Genomic DNA, 18,583 nt, shown 5'->3' with positions numbered 1-18,583 from the left:
GTTTCTGAATTTGAGCCCCGCACTGGGCTCTGTGCTGACAGTGCAGAACCTGCTTGGGATTCTCTCTCTCCCCTTTCTCTCTCTGTCCCTACCCAGCTTGTGCTCTCTCTCTCTCTCTCTCAAAATAAATAAACATAAAAAAATTAAAATAATTAGGATGCAGACGCTAAATGATCTAGCAGAAAAAGGAAATGCATATATGGGGTGATGGTGGTTTCAGCAGAATGATACAAATTACAAAAAAGAATCAAATACAAGAAAAATACATCAGAAATGAAGAATTAATGGACTGAACAGCATTAGAAAAGATGGTTAAACTTGAAGACAAATCAGAAGAAAACATCCAGAGAAAAAAAATAGGGGAGAGAGGTAAAATACCATGCCTATAGGACAATTTCAAATGGTCTAACATTTATGGGACTTGGGAGTCCCAAGAGAAGATAGAAGAGCATGAAACAGAAGAAATATTTGAAGAGAAAATAGCCAAGAACTTTCTGCAAATGAAGAAAGACCTCAACCAAGCAAACCTAAGAAGTTTATTGAAGCCCAAGTAAGATAAAAATACACTACAGGGGTCCCTGGGTGGCTCAGTAGGTTAAGTGTCTGACTCTTGATCTTGGCTCAGGCCATGATCTCACAGTTCATGAGAGACAGCACAGAGCCTGCTTAGGATTCTCTCTCTCCCTCTCTCTAGGTTCCTCCCCCAGGCCCACACACACTCTCAAAATAAACTTTTTCTTAATTTAAATTTAAGTTAATTAACATACAGTGTGGTCTTGGCTTCAGAGATAGAGCCCAGTGATTCATCACTTACATATCCCAGTGCTCACCCTAAAAAGTGCCCTCTTTAATGTCCATCACCCATTTAACCCATCCCCCACCCACCTCCCCTCCAGCAACCCTCAGTTTGTTCTCCGTATTTAAGAGGTTTGTGTTTTTTTTGTTTTTGTTTTTTTTTTTTGAGAGAGAAAGGGCACAAGTGAGTGAGGGGCAGAGAGAGAGAAGCAGGGCTCAAGCTCACCTGGAATGGGGCTCAAACTTAAGAACCGTGAGATCATGACCTGAGCCGAAGTCAGATGCTTAACCAACTGAGCCACCCAGGTGTCCCCTCCCCACCTCAAAAAAGAGTCTCTTATGGTTTGCTTCCTTCACAGTTTTTATCTTATTTTTCCTTCCCTTCCCCTATGTTAATCTGTTGTGTTTCTCAAATTCCACTAGTGAAATCGTTTGATATTTGTCTGACTTAAAATAAATAAACTTTAAAAAATATATATACTAGAGAATGAACCTAATGGGATCACAGAGTAATGTAGGTTAAATGACTACCTGGAAAGAAGTGGCTTCAGTTCCTATTAATATGCACAGAGTTAAAGTCAAATCAATCTAAAATATAGAGTCTATTTATTCCTAAAGAAACCAGGGGGGTTAGGGGCACCTGGGTGGCTTAGTCAGTTAAGCGTCCAGCTTCGGCCCAGGTCATGATCTCACAGTTCGTGAGTTTGAGCTCCACGTCAGGCTATGTGCTGACAGCTTGCAGCCTGGAGCCTGCTTCGGATTCTGTGTCTCCCTCTCTCTCTGCCCCTCCACAGCTCATGCTCGCACTCTGTCTCTATCAAAAATAAATAAACTTAAAAACAAAACAAAACAAAAACAGGGAAGTTTCTATAAAGACTTGTAGAATTTAAAACTTTTCTCCAAATTTATATATGTTAAATATATACCTATATTTCTTGTTTAGGGTATGACACAAACTTCTTTTTAAACCTAATTTTACTCTATGATTTTTAATGATATTTTCACCTTTCCCTTTTTTTTTTGGTTGAAATCTTTTTTTGATAAAAATTAATAAGCTAAATCGCCAACCTCAATTAGCAAAAATAAAAAATATTCTCTCAAAAAAAATCCTAAAATCTACATCTATTAATATGAACTTTCTATAATTAAACAATATACTTTCATGGAGGAAAACCACTAATATACTCAATTATTAGTGTGATAGGATGCCAAAGGTGTGTAAGAGACATTCATGTGAGCTGATTTACAATGTTAAAAGATTTCTATTGGCTTTGCCGAAAAAAGGCCTAAGGAAAACCAAAATGGAAACCAGGAGACCAATTAATATGTAACTGAAACAATCTAGAAAAGAACCAGTAAGGACTTGAACTAGGTTGGCAGCAATGGAAATATTAAGAATGGTTTCATTTAAACTAGCAAACAAAAATGTTAAGTTTAGACAGTAAATGAAATGGGGGAAAAACACAATAACATGACAAAGAATGATTTAATTGGTGGGAAGGGGTATTATTTTTTAACAGTGTAGTGAGGAAAAAGATGAAATTGGAATGGTAACCTGGACATAAGGGGTGAGTCATGGGAAAGCGAAGAGAGAAACCATCCTGAGCTTCACAAGTTTAAAGATGGATGAGCCTAGCAAGCTCTCACACTCTTTAATCTCCATACTACACTTTATAATTACACTTTGCCCAAGTACTACAAGCAATTAATAAAGGGTTTGATTCTCTCATTTTGACAAAAAGCACTACACTGTAGTCTAATAAGCACTAGCAGTCATTATACCACCTTGAGCTCCTAGGAGCAACATTCTACACATAAAAGACTCACAACACAGGGCATTCATCAAGAACAACTTTATGTATCTGCATATATATATCACTCTTTGGGAGGTGGACATGGAAGGGGGAATACAATTACAGCAAGAGTTTCCTGTTCAAGGACATTTTACTGACAAAGCAGTTTTCAATCTAACTCAAAATCCCAACACTAGTACTGCTTTGTGAAGATAATTACTGAACTTTGGACTACTTTATTGTCCATTCATTTAACATGAATCATTAAACATACTCTGACATTACCCCAATTCCAACAGGACAAATAACAGTAAGCTTTTGTGCTAAATGTTATGGTATATGCCTCCATTTCCAACATAGCTTAAGAAAACATAAAACTGAGTTATAATCGAGAACCCCCAAATAGGGAATAATAATGAAAAACTGACATGATGAAAAACTGACATGAATTTTTCTAGAATATTCCCCCCAAACTCCAAAATTACTATGGCTAACAAAACCTTGTCTTCACATGACACCAACTGCATTAAATTTGTAGTTTTATAGAACAGTAACAAAGAAGAGAAAATGTAGTAGCAAGACTTGAGGCTTAATTATCAGACTTATTAACTGTGTAATCTTAAACTACTTAATCTCCCTTTGTCTTAGTTTTCTTATCTGTTAAAGACAGATCACATCTCAGTATTGTTGGGGTTAAAAAAAATAATATACGTAATGCCTAGTTTATAACAGGCATTTAATAATACATATATGTATTACACAAGTCCAGTTATTGGAACAACCATCACTATATTCATACCACTAAAAAAAAGGCAGCTTATCAGATGAAAAGATGTTCAATAGCATTACTCATTAAAGAAATGCAAATCAAAATCACAATGAGATACCACTGCATACCTACTAGAATGGCTAAATTATTGGAACCCTCATCCTTTGCTGATGGGAATGTAAAATGGTGCAGCCACTTTGGAAAACACTTTAGTGTTTTCTCAATAAATGAAACACAGAATTTCCATATGACCCAGCAATTCCACTCCTAGGTATATATACCCAAAAGAATTAAAAACAGGATAACTGTACACTAACCCTCACAGCAATATTCACAATAGCTAAAAGGTAGCAACAACCTAACTGCCCATCAAAATATGGGTATACAAAATGTGGTGTTTTACTGAATCTCAAAAGCATTATGCCAAGTGAAAAAAGTCAGACTCAAAAGGCTATATATCCTGGGGTGCATGGCTGGCTCAGTTAGAAGAATATACAACTCTTGATCTAGTGGTCATGAGTTTGAGCCCCATGTTGGGCATAGAGATTACTAAAAAAAAAACCAACAACGTTGGGATTGAGGGAGGAATGACTTCCTCTGAGTTGCAGATGACCATTTGTTAAATAAATAAATAAATAAATAAATAAATAAATAAATGGCTGAATATACTGTATTTATAGGACATTCTGGGAAGGCAAAACTAAAAAAATCAGTTATCTAGAGGGTAAGTGAAAGGTACTGATTAATCACAAAGGGGAATAAAAATAGTTTTTGGAGTGATGGAGTGTGGTGGTGGCAGTTATACACCATCACTAACTCATAACTTCTAGAGCTGATACCTAAAAGATGAAGTAAATTGTATCTCAATAAATCTGATTTTAAAAAAAAAACCCTAAATAGTGTGTCACACATTTCATTTTTCATTTTTTTTTAAGTTTTTTAAGTTTTTTTTTTTTAATGCTTATTTATTTTTGAGAGAGAGGAGACAGAGCATGAGTAGGGGGAGGAGCAGAGACAGAGACACAGAATCTAGCAGACTGCAGGCTCTGAGTTGTCAGCATAGAGCCCGAAGCGGGGCTTGAACCCTACGAGCCATGAGATCATGACCTGAGCTGACATTGGACTCATTTTTCATTTTGTTTTAATGTTAGTGTATTTTTGAGAGAGAAAGAGACGGACACATAGAATCCGAAGCAGGCTCCAGGCTCCAAAGAGGGCCTCAAACTCAGGAACTGTGAGATCATGACCTAGAGGAAGTCGGATGCTTAACTGATTGAGCCACCCAGGCGCCCCCATGTCCTACATTTCAATACAGGCAGAATTCCAGTCCAATAAATGTCATTATGAGATCTAGTCAAATAAAACTAGGCTACATTCCCTGGAGCCAAAAAGACCACCTTTTCTCAACTCAGCACTGTAGTCTAAAAAATATATACACACTAAACTAAAAAAAGAGGTCAGAACAGTTATAAATTATGTCATGAACACATATAAAGTAACTTAATAAAATCAGTTTGATTATGGATACTTACAGCACTATGGTTTTTTATAGGTATAATTAGGTCTCCTTCAGAGCTTATCTTGGGAGGAAATTTAAGCTTCGTGTAATTCCCTAACCTGCAAATAAAACATCTAAAAAATTGTTTTCCTGTTCCCTAATTAGGTACTTTTTCCAAGTGTGTGTATCTCTCCCATCAACATCCACATTCTTTTCACCAAAAGGCAAAGCACCTGCTCAGATTTCCCTTTATTGTGTCCTATTGTCATTTTCCCTACCCTTTTATCTTGAAAGAGGCTTTTGTCTTTGTTTTTCCCTCTCATTCCACCACAGAACTTTATTTTTAAGTAAGCTCCACACCCAACGTGGGTCTCAAACTCACAACCCCAAGATCAGGAGTCCTGCGCTCTATCATACGGACAGCGGAACTCTTAATGTCTTCCTGCCTCCACTGTTATTTTCTGAAGATAAACTGCCAATTTCTGTTTTATAGGTAGGAAACTACTTTTTAAAAAATAGCCTGTTTCAATCAGGATTTCCCTTTATTGCAAATGTTTTAATTTTCTTATTTTTGAGACAGACAGACAGACAAAGCGTGAGCGGGGGAGGGGCGGAGAGAGGGAGACAGGATCCCAAGCAGGCTCCAAGCTCCAAGCTGTCAGCTCAGAGCCTGATGCAGGACTCGAACTCAATTACAAGATTGTGACCTGAGCCAAAGTTGGCGCTCAACCGACTGAGCCACCCAGGCGCCCTAAATTATTGCAAAATTTTTAACCAAATTTCTTAACACTGCCTATTCTATACCTTTCTCACAAATTTCTTATCAAATCCCTACTTATTTCACAATAGGAACTAGCATTACTCATCTACTCATTTAGAGTCCAACTTCTCTTTCAGTCTCCTTAACCATGTCTTCCACACTACTCAAGCCACAAGTTCATAGCTTGTGTTAAGATTTTCTGAATCACCCAAATAATATAAAAGTTCTGACCACTGGCCTCCAAGTTCTTTATTGTGGATGTTTACTTATTCTCATCTCTTATTTCACCCCCGTCCTGTCCTTATCTTTTCAAATACTTCCTTAAACTTTTATTTTCTCCTAAGTTTTTCTCCAAGTTCTTCCCTGTGCACTGAAATATTTCTGTCCTTCACACTTCATCACCCTCCTCCTACAGTAACAGTTTAAGTAAGATCTAAACTCTTTACTCAAGGGATACATGGCTGGCTCAGTTGGTAGAGCATGCAACTCTTGATCTCCCCATACCCCTACACCCCACACAGGGGGTAGAGATTACTTAGGAAAAAATAAATAAATACTTGCTGCTAAACCAACAATAATTGCCTTCAAATATATTAAAAGAGTGTTTAAAAATCCCATACACAGCCAGCCAGTGTGGGATAGGGAAGCAAAACAATGGGGCTTGACCCCAACATATCAGAGTTCAAAACCCAGCTCTACCATTCACAAATTGTAATTATAATTCAGCAGTTTAGTCTTCCTGGGCCCAAAATTATTAATCTGTAAAGTGAGGACAATAAACTTATCTTTAAAAAAAATTCCATCTCAGGGGTGTCTGGGTGGCACACTTGGTTGAGTGTCTGACTTTGGCTCAGGTCATAATCTCACAGTTCGTGAGCTGAGCTCCACACGGGGCTTGCTCCTGTCAGCACAGAGCCCACCTAGGATCCTCTGTCCCCCCCCCCCCCTTTCTCTGCCCCTCCCAACTCACTTGCACTCTCTCTTTCAAAAATAACATTAAAAAAAGAAATTCCATTTGCTTTTGTACCTAAACAGCTAAATTAAAAATTTTAAGAAACCCAAAAAGTAGTTTAAAATTATATAAATTTCCTTTTTAACTGCCTAAAATGTGAGTGTGTACTCTCCCTTTGTGTTCTGAATCCATCAGTTCTAAATAGCAAATTGCAGAGAAATGGAAGGATACAACATATACACAAATGCACAAAATAAAGATATCAAAAATGTGACTCCCCCAGAGAATAGAGAAAACAAAGTTTCTTCTAGTCCCAACCTTAACCCTATGAACAACCTAAAAGATATCCTATAGCAATATTACTCCAAAGTATGATAATTCCCAACAAGATTCATGTATGAATTCTATCAAAATGATGAGAAATTATAAACTACTGATAATTCATTTCTCATAGGAGTTAGTTTTCCTTTTCAAGCAGGAATCCAAGACAGAACAGAATTTTCTGTTCTGCATTGTATATCTGCATTGTTCAGTCCAGTAGCTACTAACCACAAGCAGCTTGAAATGTGGTACTTGAAATGTGACTAGTCCAAAGTGAGATGTGTTTTTTTTAAAGGGGGACTTTTTTTAAATTCATTTTTTTATTTTTATTTTTATTATTATTATTTTTTTTTTTTTTAGAGAGAGCGAGCGAGCACAAGCTGGGGAGAGGGGCAGAGGGAGAAAGAATCTTAAGCCTGACATGGGGCTCGATCCCACGACCCTAGGATCATGACCTGAACCGAAATCAAAAGTTCTACACTCAACCAACCGAGCCACTCAGGTGTCCCACAATGAGATGTGTTTTAAGTGTAAGATGCATACCAGATTTCCAAGACACACACACACACACACACACACACACACACACACACACAAGTAAAAAAGTGTCTTACATATGTGGCTCTCATTTAGTATTTTTACTGGAGAGCATTAATTTAGATAAAAACTCTCAAATAAAAAAATGGATACCAAAAAATAATTTTTTAAATGGATAACAGAATAAGCAGCTTAATATCTCACTGCTTGGTAGTATCACAGCAAGGTCTAGAACCTGATCACCTTTACCCTAACCTCATTAATAGGAGAAACTCATCCTTTAAGACTCAATTTGAGTATCATCTTCCTCAGATGCACTCCTTTCCCCTCACCAGCCCATATGACCGTATCCTTTTTAGTACTTTGGATCTACTACTGCCCTTATAACCATACTATTATCTCTTGTGTCTCATTTTTTTTCTATACCTGGAACCATTGCAGTCCCAGGCATCCTTGCAGGCCCTATGAAAACAAAGTCTTGCAGAGTTAATTTTTAGCCCTATTCAGGTACAACAAATCACATACTATGTAAATGCACAGTATTAAAACATTCACCTTTATCATTTACCTGTCTTAATTTCTTCTTGGAATATGGAAAATATAATAAAATAGATAATTTATGTTATCAAAGTGAGTAACAAGTTACAAAGCATTTAAAAAAGCGCTTTGCCCTGCTGCTCTGAAAAGTTTGGTCTGATGCTCTGATAAGAACTATGAGCTCTTGGGAAATTCAACACTCTCGTTAGATAGAAGTTCAGTTACTGAATGTGCTTACGAGTGCAAAATGTGCCAGATTAAAGAAAGATTCCTGGACATGTAACTCATGCACAATCTTATTTTAGAACCATTCATGGCAGAAGGGAGAAGCAAAGAATCAGATGCTTATCGGGCTCTCTGCTGTCAGCGCAGAGCCCACTTCAGATCCTGTCTCCTCTCTCTGCCCCTCACCCACTCGCATGTGCAACTCTCTCTCAAAAATAAAATATTTTTAAAAATTAAGAAAAAAAAATCAGATGCTTAATATACAGCTAATTGCCTAAAGTTATAGTTTCTAATTCCTTAATGCAAGCATGCCAACTTTTACGTTCCATTTAACAGCAAAACTTGTGAAACCTATGGATGAAAACAGCAAAATACAGCACTTGCCAAGAAAAACTGCAAGCAACATGCATACAAAACAGATTTTCATAATATGCTTGGTATCCATATAAAGTCACTTCTGAGTTAAGTTTGAGTTAAATAACAAAATCTCTCTATTCTCAGTCATAATGCTTTTCAGTACTCAAAAACAGTCTTAATATTAAACAAGCAATTATCTTCAACTGTATAGACCTCAACTAGAGCACTTCAGTCTAACCTGCCATGTGGAATAAGAGCACTAACACCAAGTATAGGAGAATATGCTGAAAGGAGTCTACTGTGGAGACTTAATCACAAGCCAAGGAGGCAAAGGTACAAAGTCTTTCCTGGTGTCAGTGTCCCTAGACCTCCAAACTGGCTTTCCCCTTATACTAAGTCTTCACCACTCTTCTAATAGCTTTCTTTTTTTCTACATCTCTTCTACTCTGTGACTTACTCCAACACAGTAAACATTTTTCCCAGCAGAGTGTCTGTCTTGACACCCACTTGGAAAGATGTGAGGACCTCTTTAATAGTTAATCTCGTTCAAAGACGAAGACCTCCTTCCTGTCAATTCAACACCCACTGTTCAAAATAAAAATATAATTACAACCTCAACTTCTATCAGGCTGATGAACAGAAGCAACTACCACAGGCTCGCTCTTTCACGTTATCCCCAGCCTGTCCTCCTCACTTAATTTTCATTTCCCTCCTCAATCCCTGCTCCCCCCCAAAAACAAATTTCCACAGATGGAGAATCTCTTTTTTAAAGCCAAACCATTCAGTGAGGAAAATAAGTATGTGCTTTTTTCTTCAACTATGTATTGTTCCTCTCTCACTCAGGAAGAGTTTAGAAAATATTTTTAATCTGACCGCACTCCCGGAAAGATGATGCGCTAAATACATACTGAAATAATACTGTTTCCCCGAAGCAAGTGGATTCGCGGGAAAAAGGGAAACGGGAGAGGAAATAAAATCATTATCCCATAAGCTGGAGATGGGACAAGGAGGTGAAGGCGCGGGGGGGGGGGGGGGGGGTTATGGTGGAGGGGGGTGGAGGGGAGCTACACAGAACTGAGAAGTGCAACACACTTCGCCAGAATCTAACAATTCAACAAGAGAATAGGACCGGCCACTTCGGCTCCTGCCGGGTCCCGAAGGACAAGAGGGCTGTCTCCCTCCCCCCCACCCTTGGGAGAAAACTAACTTCCAGGCGCACCACCTCCCAGCCCCCGCCAAGAGGGGCCTAATGGGGGTGCGGGCCCCTCGCACCTTCGGCGGGACAGTCAGTAACGGCCTGGGTGGAAGCAAGGCCCGGGGGAGGTGAGTCTGGCTGGGGCAACGCCAAGAGTACCAGATGGAGGGTCAAAGGCGGGCACCCGGGGACTGGGGGCCGCCTCAAGAGACCCTCCCTTCCTGGGCCCCCCGGGCCCCCTCACTGCCCTTGAACAGCAGGGTCCCGGATACCGGCCCCCGCCACACCTATCGCTCCTCACCTCACGCTGCCCGAGCCTCTGCCTCCACCACAACCCGAGCCGCCGGAGCAGCCACGGTGCGAGCCATTTCCCTCTCAGCCGCCGCCAAGAGACTCGGCGGACTCCACGGCCAGCCAAGCACAGCACGTCACTTCCGACCAGAGAAGCACCGCCTTCCGCGCCCAGGCTTCTGGTGGATTGGCTGGTGCAGACGGCCTACCTGAGGTAGTGGGCGGGGCTTGGGCGCGTCCCGCGAGGCTAGAACTCAGGGTGTGGGGGCCAGGCTCCCCGGGGAAATGCCGAGCAGGCTCTGGATACCTCTCCTCGCAACACCAGGCCAGGGACCGGGATGCCTCCTGGAACCCCAGCCGGCCCCCTCTCCGGCCGGGCGTCCGCCAATTACCAAAGTACTCTATTGTTCCCCTGCCCTCTCCGGGGATTCAGCAGTCTCCTCCAACCCGGCTGTGGCTCCCAGATTCGTGGTTTTGGCCTCAGGCCGCTGCGATATTAGTTTGTGACTGGAAGACTGAAAGGAGCAGGCAAGATATAAAATCATGCACTCCAAGCAGTATTTACCGACTCCTCACGGTGGATCAGGTGCTGTGGGGCGTGTAATTAGTAGTCCATCACGTGGATTGTGTAAAGCTCTTTCACATCAGTGTCTCATTTAATCCTCAGCAGCCAGGTATGGAAGATAGTCCAATGATAACTCACAGCCAGACAGACGGCTCTTCACTACATTACCACATATCTTTAGATGCAATCTCCATAATAATATCTGCCTCATGAGAATTGAATAAGATTATGCCTGTAGAGTTGAGCCTTCAAATGTCCGATTTAAAAATTATATAACCATGTCAAGCAGATAAGAAAATTGTCCGCGTTTACATATGGTGAAGCTGGGAGCAGGATTCAAACTCGGTTCTGATTCCAATCTGTAGCATTTTACAACAGATTGTCCCTTAAACGGTAAGAGAAGGGGGTGCGCTCCTTCCAAAGGCTTACAATCTAATGTGCTAGATAGACTGATTTGGGCTGCAATTTTCAGTTAAAAAAAAAAAATTTTTTTTTAATGTGAGAAGGCTGTAAGTAGAAACTTAGCTCCAACAAATAATGGGAAAGAAAAGTTTTCTCTTTCTTTTTTTTTTTTTTTTTTATTTTGTAGGATGGATGTGAAGTGGATGAAGCCCTCTAATCACTGTAATAAACCTGCCTACACCTCCCAAGAAATGCGGAGACCAGATAGAGTTGCTATGCTATGGAGAAGTCTAGAAACAACTGTATTCTTTGTGGCTATGGCTACCAACTCCTACTCTTAGCTTTCCATCTCTTCCACCCCTCCCCCAACCCAACTTCCAGGCAGACTTTACACACCCTAGAAGAATGTCCCTTAGGAATCTGTTTAGTTCCACAGCATTGTTCTGCTTTATCTTCTCATCAAAGGAGGAATTTCTAGAATTGGCAGCTCTTTCACAAGATTAAAAGGGGAGGGGAAAACGATTTATCTCAGCTGGTTTCCTAGCTTCTGCTCAAGAACTGAGTGTGCCTTCAGAAAGAAGGAAGACGCCTTGAGAGAACTCTGTGTCTAGAGGGAATATTAACCGTTTGACTTTTTTAATCTTTCTTATATTTTTCTTATGAGAAATATTTTCTGAGTCCCAGCAGCAGAGGGCCTTTGCTTGAGTGAACTTCATTATGTTGTTATACCTCTTGAATGGCCAATACTTAACAGGCTCTGATTGACCAGAAGGGTCCCAATAGGAAGAGATAGAAAGGGAGTTGAATAGTGCTCCAGATTCCAAAAAATCAGCATCCACAAATTGCCAGGTGTCAAGAATCTGAACTAGTAGCCCTCCCTTAGCAGCTTCTCTCTCTGGCAGAGGGTGTATGAAGATGTATGTGTTAGCAATAGAAATACAGATTTCTAGGACAAACTGGCACTGCTGTCATTTGAAGAACCAGATAAGAACATAGTTGGCAGCCATTTCTCTCTTCTTTCTCCTACTAGCTTCAATATTAAGATTTGAAGGTAGAGAAAAGAATTGAGGAGGAGGTATTATATTTTTAAGTGTTCCAATCCTAACCTCCCACAGAGAACTTAACAGCACCACAAATATTTCCAAACTTCTTCCAGTACCAAATGAGAAATGGGCAACCTTGTTTTATCACAGGGAAAAGAAAAAAAGGCTGATATTTATTGAGCATTTGCTAAGGCCAGGCCCTCTTCTTAGTGCTTTACAAGTCATCGAATTCCTCTAACAACCTTATTAAAAGGTGCCATTATGATATCCTCATTTTGTAGCTGAGAAATTTGAAGAAAAGAGAGCATAAAGTAATTTGCCCATAGTCACACAGCTACTAAATAGTACAGCTGGGATCCAAACCTGGGGCTAACTGCAAGGCCCATGCTCTTTTACCTTCAAACTGCCCCCCAAAAGGCCATGGAGATTTTAACAGCTATAAAATAGCTACTAAAGGCCATTTATCAGTAAATTCTTCACTTTCCTTTCCCAATGCTGTATCCCTACCCCAGTAGAACTCTGCTGAGTCCTATACCACACAACGTAAAACCTGTGGTCTCTACTTCTTGGAGATCATTACCTAAGACAGGTAACACTGTCATAGAGAAATGACATTATGAACATTAAATGTGTGGATAGTAAAAGGATGTAAAGTTTGTAGAAGGAATAGGGAATGTTGCCTTGTAATTCATTCAGAAAAAAAAAAAAAGTATTGAGCCCCTGTTTGCAATATATCAGACACTATCATCTGTGCTAGAGATACAGTAGTGAACAAGACAAGGTGTCCCTGCCCTCATAGAGCTTAGTCCATGTACAACAGCGGAGACCAACATTGAGCACCTAATTAAACAATTGTTTAAACTGTGATAAGTGGTGTGAAGGAAAACTACATGTGCTTTGATTTAGAATAGAAGGCAGGGGCGCCTGGGTGGCTCAGTCAGTTGAATGTCCAACTCTTGATTTTGGCTCAGATCATGATCCCAGGGTCATGGGATCAAGCTTCGTGTAGGGCTCCGAGCTAAACATGGAATCTGCTTAAGATTCTCTTCCCCTCTGCCTGTTCCCATGCTCATGTGCTCTCTCTCTCTCTCAAATTAAAAAAAATATATAAGATAAAATGGAAGGCAGAAAGGCCTTCTCTGAGGAACATTGAGCTGAGGTCTAAAGGATGAGTAGAAATTGAGTGAGGATGAAGGAGGAGACATCCCAGGCAGAGGGACAGTGTGTGCAAAGACACTGAGGGAGGAAGGAGGATGGTTCAACTGAGGAACTGAGATGCCAGTGTTGCTGTTGTACTGGGAACAAGGGGGAAGTGGCTTCAGAATTGGTGGTGAGGCAAGCAGATCATGCCAGGCCTGGGAGGCTATATTAAGAATTTAGGTCTTTATCCTAAGAATGAGGAGGATTTTAAGCTCTCAAATGATCCAAGTTATATTTTTAAAAGATTTCTTAAGGCTGGGCAGAGAATGTAACAGAGAGAGGCTACAGAGGATTTAGGCAGCCCAGTTTAGAGATTATTACAACAATATAGGGAAGTGACAATGGTGGCTTGAACTTTGCATAAGGCACAGTAAATATAAAGCTGAGTCAGGGCTTCTATCCTTGGAGATAGTTAAGTAGGAGAGAGAGATTTGGAAACAAGTATGATGTAGTGAGCATTACTAGAGAGAAGTCCAAGTAACGTTGGAAGCTAGGAAGTTCAGGGGAAAGAAGAGGGGAGGATGGAAGGTAATTAGTTATTTATTGCTACATATCAAATTACCCCCCAAACTCAGTAGCTCAAAGCAATAAGAATTAACTATCTCATAGTTTCTTTGGTCAGAAATACAGTTACAGACAAGCTATCTGCTGCCAGCCTCATCTAAAGGCTTGAATGAAGAGAGATCCACTTCCATTTTCACTAACATGGTTGTTGTAAGGTCTTGATATCTTAAAACATGGGCCTCTCCACAGGGCTGCCTCACACTATGGCAGCTGGCTTCCTCCTACATGAATGACCAAGAAAGAGCAAGAAAGAACAAGAGTGTGTGAGAGAAAGCACCATTGAACAGAAGCTATGGTCTTTGTAACCTGATCTCAGAAGTGAGGTCCCATCACTTCTGCCATACTCTATTCATTAGAAGTGAGTCAATAAGGAGCTCCTGGGTGGCTCAGTTGGTTAAGCATCCGACTCTTGGTTTCAGCTCAGGTCATGATCTCACAGTTGGTGAGTTTAAGCCCTGCATTGGGCTCCTCGCTGACAGTGTGGAGCCTGCTTGGGATTCTTTCTGTCTATCTGTCTCTCTCTCTCTCCGCCCCTCCCCCTTCAAAATAAATAAATAAAACTTTAAAAATATATATGTTAAAAAAAAAGAAGTCAGTAAGTCCCTTGTGTTCAAGAGGAAAGGAATATACAAAGGTGAGGCATACACAAAGGCTTGAATACTAGGAGGTGGGGAGAGGTCACTGGGGGTCATCTAGAAGCTGGCTACCACAGCAGGTTTCACAGAAGAGGTAGCACTTGAAGAGGTTATATTGGAGTTTTTGGGAGCATCTCAGGAGGAAGGGCTTTCTAGGTAAAGAAAAGGGTATGTGAAAGATACAGAGGTATCTTTCTATAAATTTACTTCCATGAATTCTACCAATACACTTGCATCTTTGTGAAAAAAATATACATATACAAGGGTAGTCATTGAGGCATTATCATCTTAGTTTGCTAGGGCTGCCATAACAAAGTACCACAAACTTACTGGCTTAAACAATAAGTTTATTGTCTCACAGTACTGGAGGCTAGAAGTCTGCGGTCCACGATCCACGATCCACGTGCTGGCAGGGTTGCTTCCTTCTGATAGCTACAAGGGAAGTATCTGTTCTAGGCCTCTCTCCTTGGTTTATAGATGCATGTTTTCTCCTTGTGTCTTATCATCTTCCCTCTTAAAGGTCTCTGTCCAGCTTTTCTCTTCTTAGAAAGACGCCAGTCAGATTGGCTTAGGGCCCACCCTAAGTGACCTCATTTTAACTTGATTATACGGAACCTATCCAAATAAGGTCACACTCTGAGATATCAAGGGTTAGGACTTCATTATGAATTTTGAGGGTAACACAATTCAACTGAACAGTCATATAGTAGAAAAAGAATAAAAGGAATCTAAATTTTCAACAATAGGGAATGGATTAAGTAGGTTATGGTATGTCATAAAATGGGAAATGGAATACCGTACTATATAGCTGTTAGAAAGATGTACTGATAAGGAAAATCTCCAATGTGGAATAATCTCCAATATTCTTTTAAAGGAAAAAGCCGAGTTGACTAATAATTTGTGAAATGCTAGTATTTATGTTTAAAAAACTAGAATGTGTTGTAACAAAATAGGAAACCTTGGGAAAAATACACAAGAAATTAATAGTATTGTCTGTGTCTGTGAAGAATTCCTGAGAGGGTAGAGGTCAGCATATAGAAGGGAGCCTTCTTTTTTACTATAGACTCCTTTTGTACAGGTTGATTTGTTACCATGAGCATATACTACTTTCAAATTAAAAAAGAAATATATAGGAGCTTAGTAATTTCAGCATGAAGCATGTTTAGAGTGTGCTGGATGCTAATAATTCTGATTAGAAATTGAGTGACAAAAAAAGATTAAAAAAATAAGTTGGTGTGGAACTGTGCAGACTCAGTGTGTGATGAAGGATGGGAGTTGTGATTAGTTCTTATGTTATAAACCTGTTTTAAAGTGGCGGTGGACTATTTTATCAGTCCTTCAAGGCTTTTCTAGTCCAGGATTCTCTAGCATAATCCTAATATTAGATTCAGTTGGTTTCAATAAATGTTAATCTTTTTTTAAGTTTATTTATTTTTGAGAGAGAGAGAGAGCACAAGTGCATGCAGAAGAAGGGCAGAGAATCCAAAGTGGGCTCTGCAATGACAGCAGAGAGACCGATTTGGGGCTCAAACTCACGAACCATGAGATCATGACTGGAGCTGAAGTCGGACACTTAGCTGACTGAGCCACCCAGGGACCACCAATAAACATTAACTGAGGTCAGCCAGAAGCCAGGCTGGGTACAGGGAAACAAAGATGAATACAATATGATCCCGCCCTTGCAAAGCCTAGAGTCTAGTAAACCCAAAAATAGAACTGAAAAAACACAAAAGGTAAACAAATAGAAAATGTCAATACACTGTGGTAAAAGTTATGGTAAAATTGCATACCTGGTACCAACAGAGGAGCACCCAGCCCCACTGGACCAGAGGAAGAAGCTCTAAAGAATGAGCAGATGTTAGTCAGGTTAGGGTAGGAAACAATGCTTCAGGCAGAGGGAAAAGCATGAGCACTGGTACAAAGACCTCAAAATGGCTCAAGGTATTTGGAACTACTTGGAATTTAAATATTTCCAATAAAGGCAACTGTTTAAGAGGGTGGCTGAAAGATTTTTAAAATCTGTAGAGCTTTGTAAATTTATTCACATGGGTATAGTAACAGATTTTTTTAACCCATTTCCCCATATGATGGGTCCTGATTTTTAATTATGGTCACTGTGGCTGATAGTAATCTCCCTGTTTTCTGAAATCTTAACATCTAATTACTTACTCAGTTTAGTCCTTAATGACCTCCTATCTTAAAGTGTTTTCAAATTGTTCTGTAATTATAGCTTCCTTCCATCTATTGAGTTCTTAGTGTTAGACATTGTGCTCAGCAGTACAGATACTGTTTCATTTAGTCCAAAGCCTAAACTTTTTACCACTACCATCCTGAACTTCTCCAAGAGAAGATCATAAGCTCCCTGAGGGCAGAAAGCAAAGTTTAAATCTGGTTTCCCTTCTCATAGTTTCCCTACCCAGCCTCTCCTCCATTTAACTCCCTACATGTATAACTTCCCTTGACCTTATACTCCCTCCAGCTTCTGCCCGATTTCTTTGTTTCCCATGATAACAAAACTCAGAACTGTCTATACTTGCTGGGTTTCTCACCTCACCAGGCTTTCATCTCCTCCACATACTGAAATGTCTCCTATCAAGTCACTATTGACCCACATGTTGCCAAAGTCAGGTCAATTCTCTGTCCTCATCCTTCTGGATCATTCAGCAGTTTTTGCCATTAGTGATTGATCACTCCCTCCTTAACACACTTTGCTTTTTAGGCTTTCATGATTCCAGGTCCACTTTGTTTTCCTCCAACCTTCTTGCTTGCTTCTTAGTCTCTTGTCAGCTCCCTCCCCTTTATCAGACTTCCAAAGGTAGGAATGCACCAAGACTTAGTCTTCAGCTCTTTTTGCTGTTTATACTGCCTAACTAGATGAATTCATCTGCTCCTATGGTTTTAAATACCATTCCTAGGCTAATGATTCTCAAATTTGTATCTCTGGCCCCTGACTTCTCCCCTGAAATCTAGACTTGGGTAACCATCTATTTGATATCTCCAGTTGCATGTTGGGTGGACAAGGCAAAATTAAGATAAACACAGATTAAGAACTCTCAATTATTACCCCACACCTGTTCCCCACTTCCCCATCCCCTCATCCCCTCCACAACTTATCCATCTCAATAACTGGCACCATTAGCCCAGTTACATAGGCCAAAAGATTAGGAGTTAGCCTTGATTCCTGGCATCTCCTCACATTCCAATCAGTAAGTTCTATTGGCTCTATCTCTGAAATATACCCTACTGCCTAAACTGACCCTCCTTGCCCTCTCAGTGCTGTAATCTGGTGCAAGCTATCATCTTAATGGGCCTTCCCATATCCAGTCTTGCTCCAATAAGTTCGTTCACCAAGCAGTAATTGGAGTGATTTAAAATGGTACATCAGATCACCTTACTCCTGACTAAAACTGCGGTAGCCTCCCATTGCATTGAGAATAAACCTTGCCTTTATTTACAAAGGCCTTGCACTATCATTTCCCTGTTTCCCTCTACCTTAGGGCTCTGCACCTTGCTCACTATGTTCCAGCAACAGTGGCCTTCTTTCCATTCCTAAATGGGTAAGAACAGGTAAGCTCTGTCCTGCTCTGATGACTTTATACTAGCTATTTCCTTTGCCTGGAATGCTGTCCCTTGGGTTTGACTGGCTCCTTTTGGTCATTCAGATCTCTGCTTAAATGTCACCTGCTTAAAGAGAACTTCTCTGACTACCCAATCTAAAAAGAGCCACCTGGTCCTCATGTATATAACATCACTTTTATTTTATTTTATTTATTTTTAAGATCACTTTATTTTAATGCTCTGTAAAGCATCAGTCACCTCCTGATATTTTAAAAAATTTATTTTAGTACATTGTCTTCTACACTAGAAGGTAAGCTCAATGACAGCGGGGACTTTGTCTTGTTCACCACGAATCCCTATACATTTAGAGTAGTGCCTGGAATTTAATAATTATTGATTGAATGAATGAGTGAATTTACTTCCATTTATATTTAGTCTTTCCCCCCACAGTTAAAAGGACAGCCAAGACCCATGTCTTAAAGGGATTAGAAATGAATGTGAATTATGAAAGGCAAATATATTTTTTTAATATCAGGGCTGTGAGATCAAGACCTGAGCTGAAATCAAGGGTCAGATGCTTAACCAA

General features: G+C 40.1%; 1 protein-coding gene across 3 annotated transcripts in view; it reads right to left on the bottom strand.

Annotated features, from left to right (window-relative positions):
- The window catches only part of PIK3C2A (phosphatidylinositol-4-phosphate 3-kinase catalytic subunit type 2 alpha), a 193,341-nt gene that overhangs the window by 111,745 nt on the left and 63,013 nt on the right, over nt 1-18,583 (bottom strand). Inside the window, exon 1 of one of the 3 annotated variants that reach the window (XM_060606134.2) lies at nt 10,041-10,161. The exons of the other annotated variants lie outside the window; for them this stretch is intronic. The gene's annotated coding sequence lies outside the window, so the exon portion shown is untranslated. Of the gene's footprint in view, nt 1-10,040; nt 10,162-18,583 lie in introns of those variants that run through there. 3 annotated transcript variants of the gene reach the window in all.

This window comes from Panthera onca, chromosome D1, assembly GCF_046562875.1.
Source record: "Panthera onca isolate mPanOnc1 chromosome D1, mPanOnc1 haplotype 2, whole genome shotgun sequence".
Lineage (NCBI taxonomy): Eukaryota > Metazoa > Chordata > Mammalia > Carnivora > Felidae > Panthera > Panthera onca.
The sequence above is the reverse complement of the archived record's forward strand: the minus strand, read 5'-3'. Positions and strand labels throughout refer to the sequence as shown.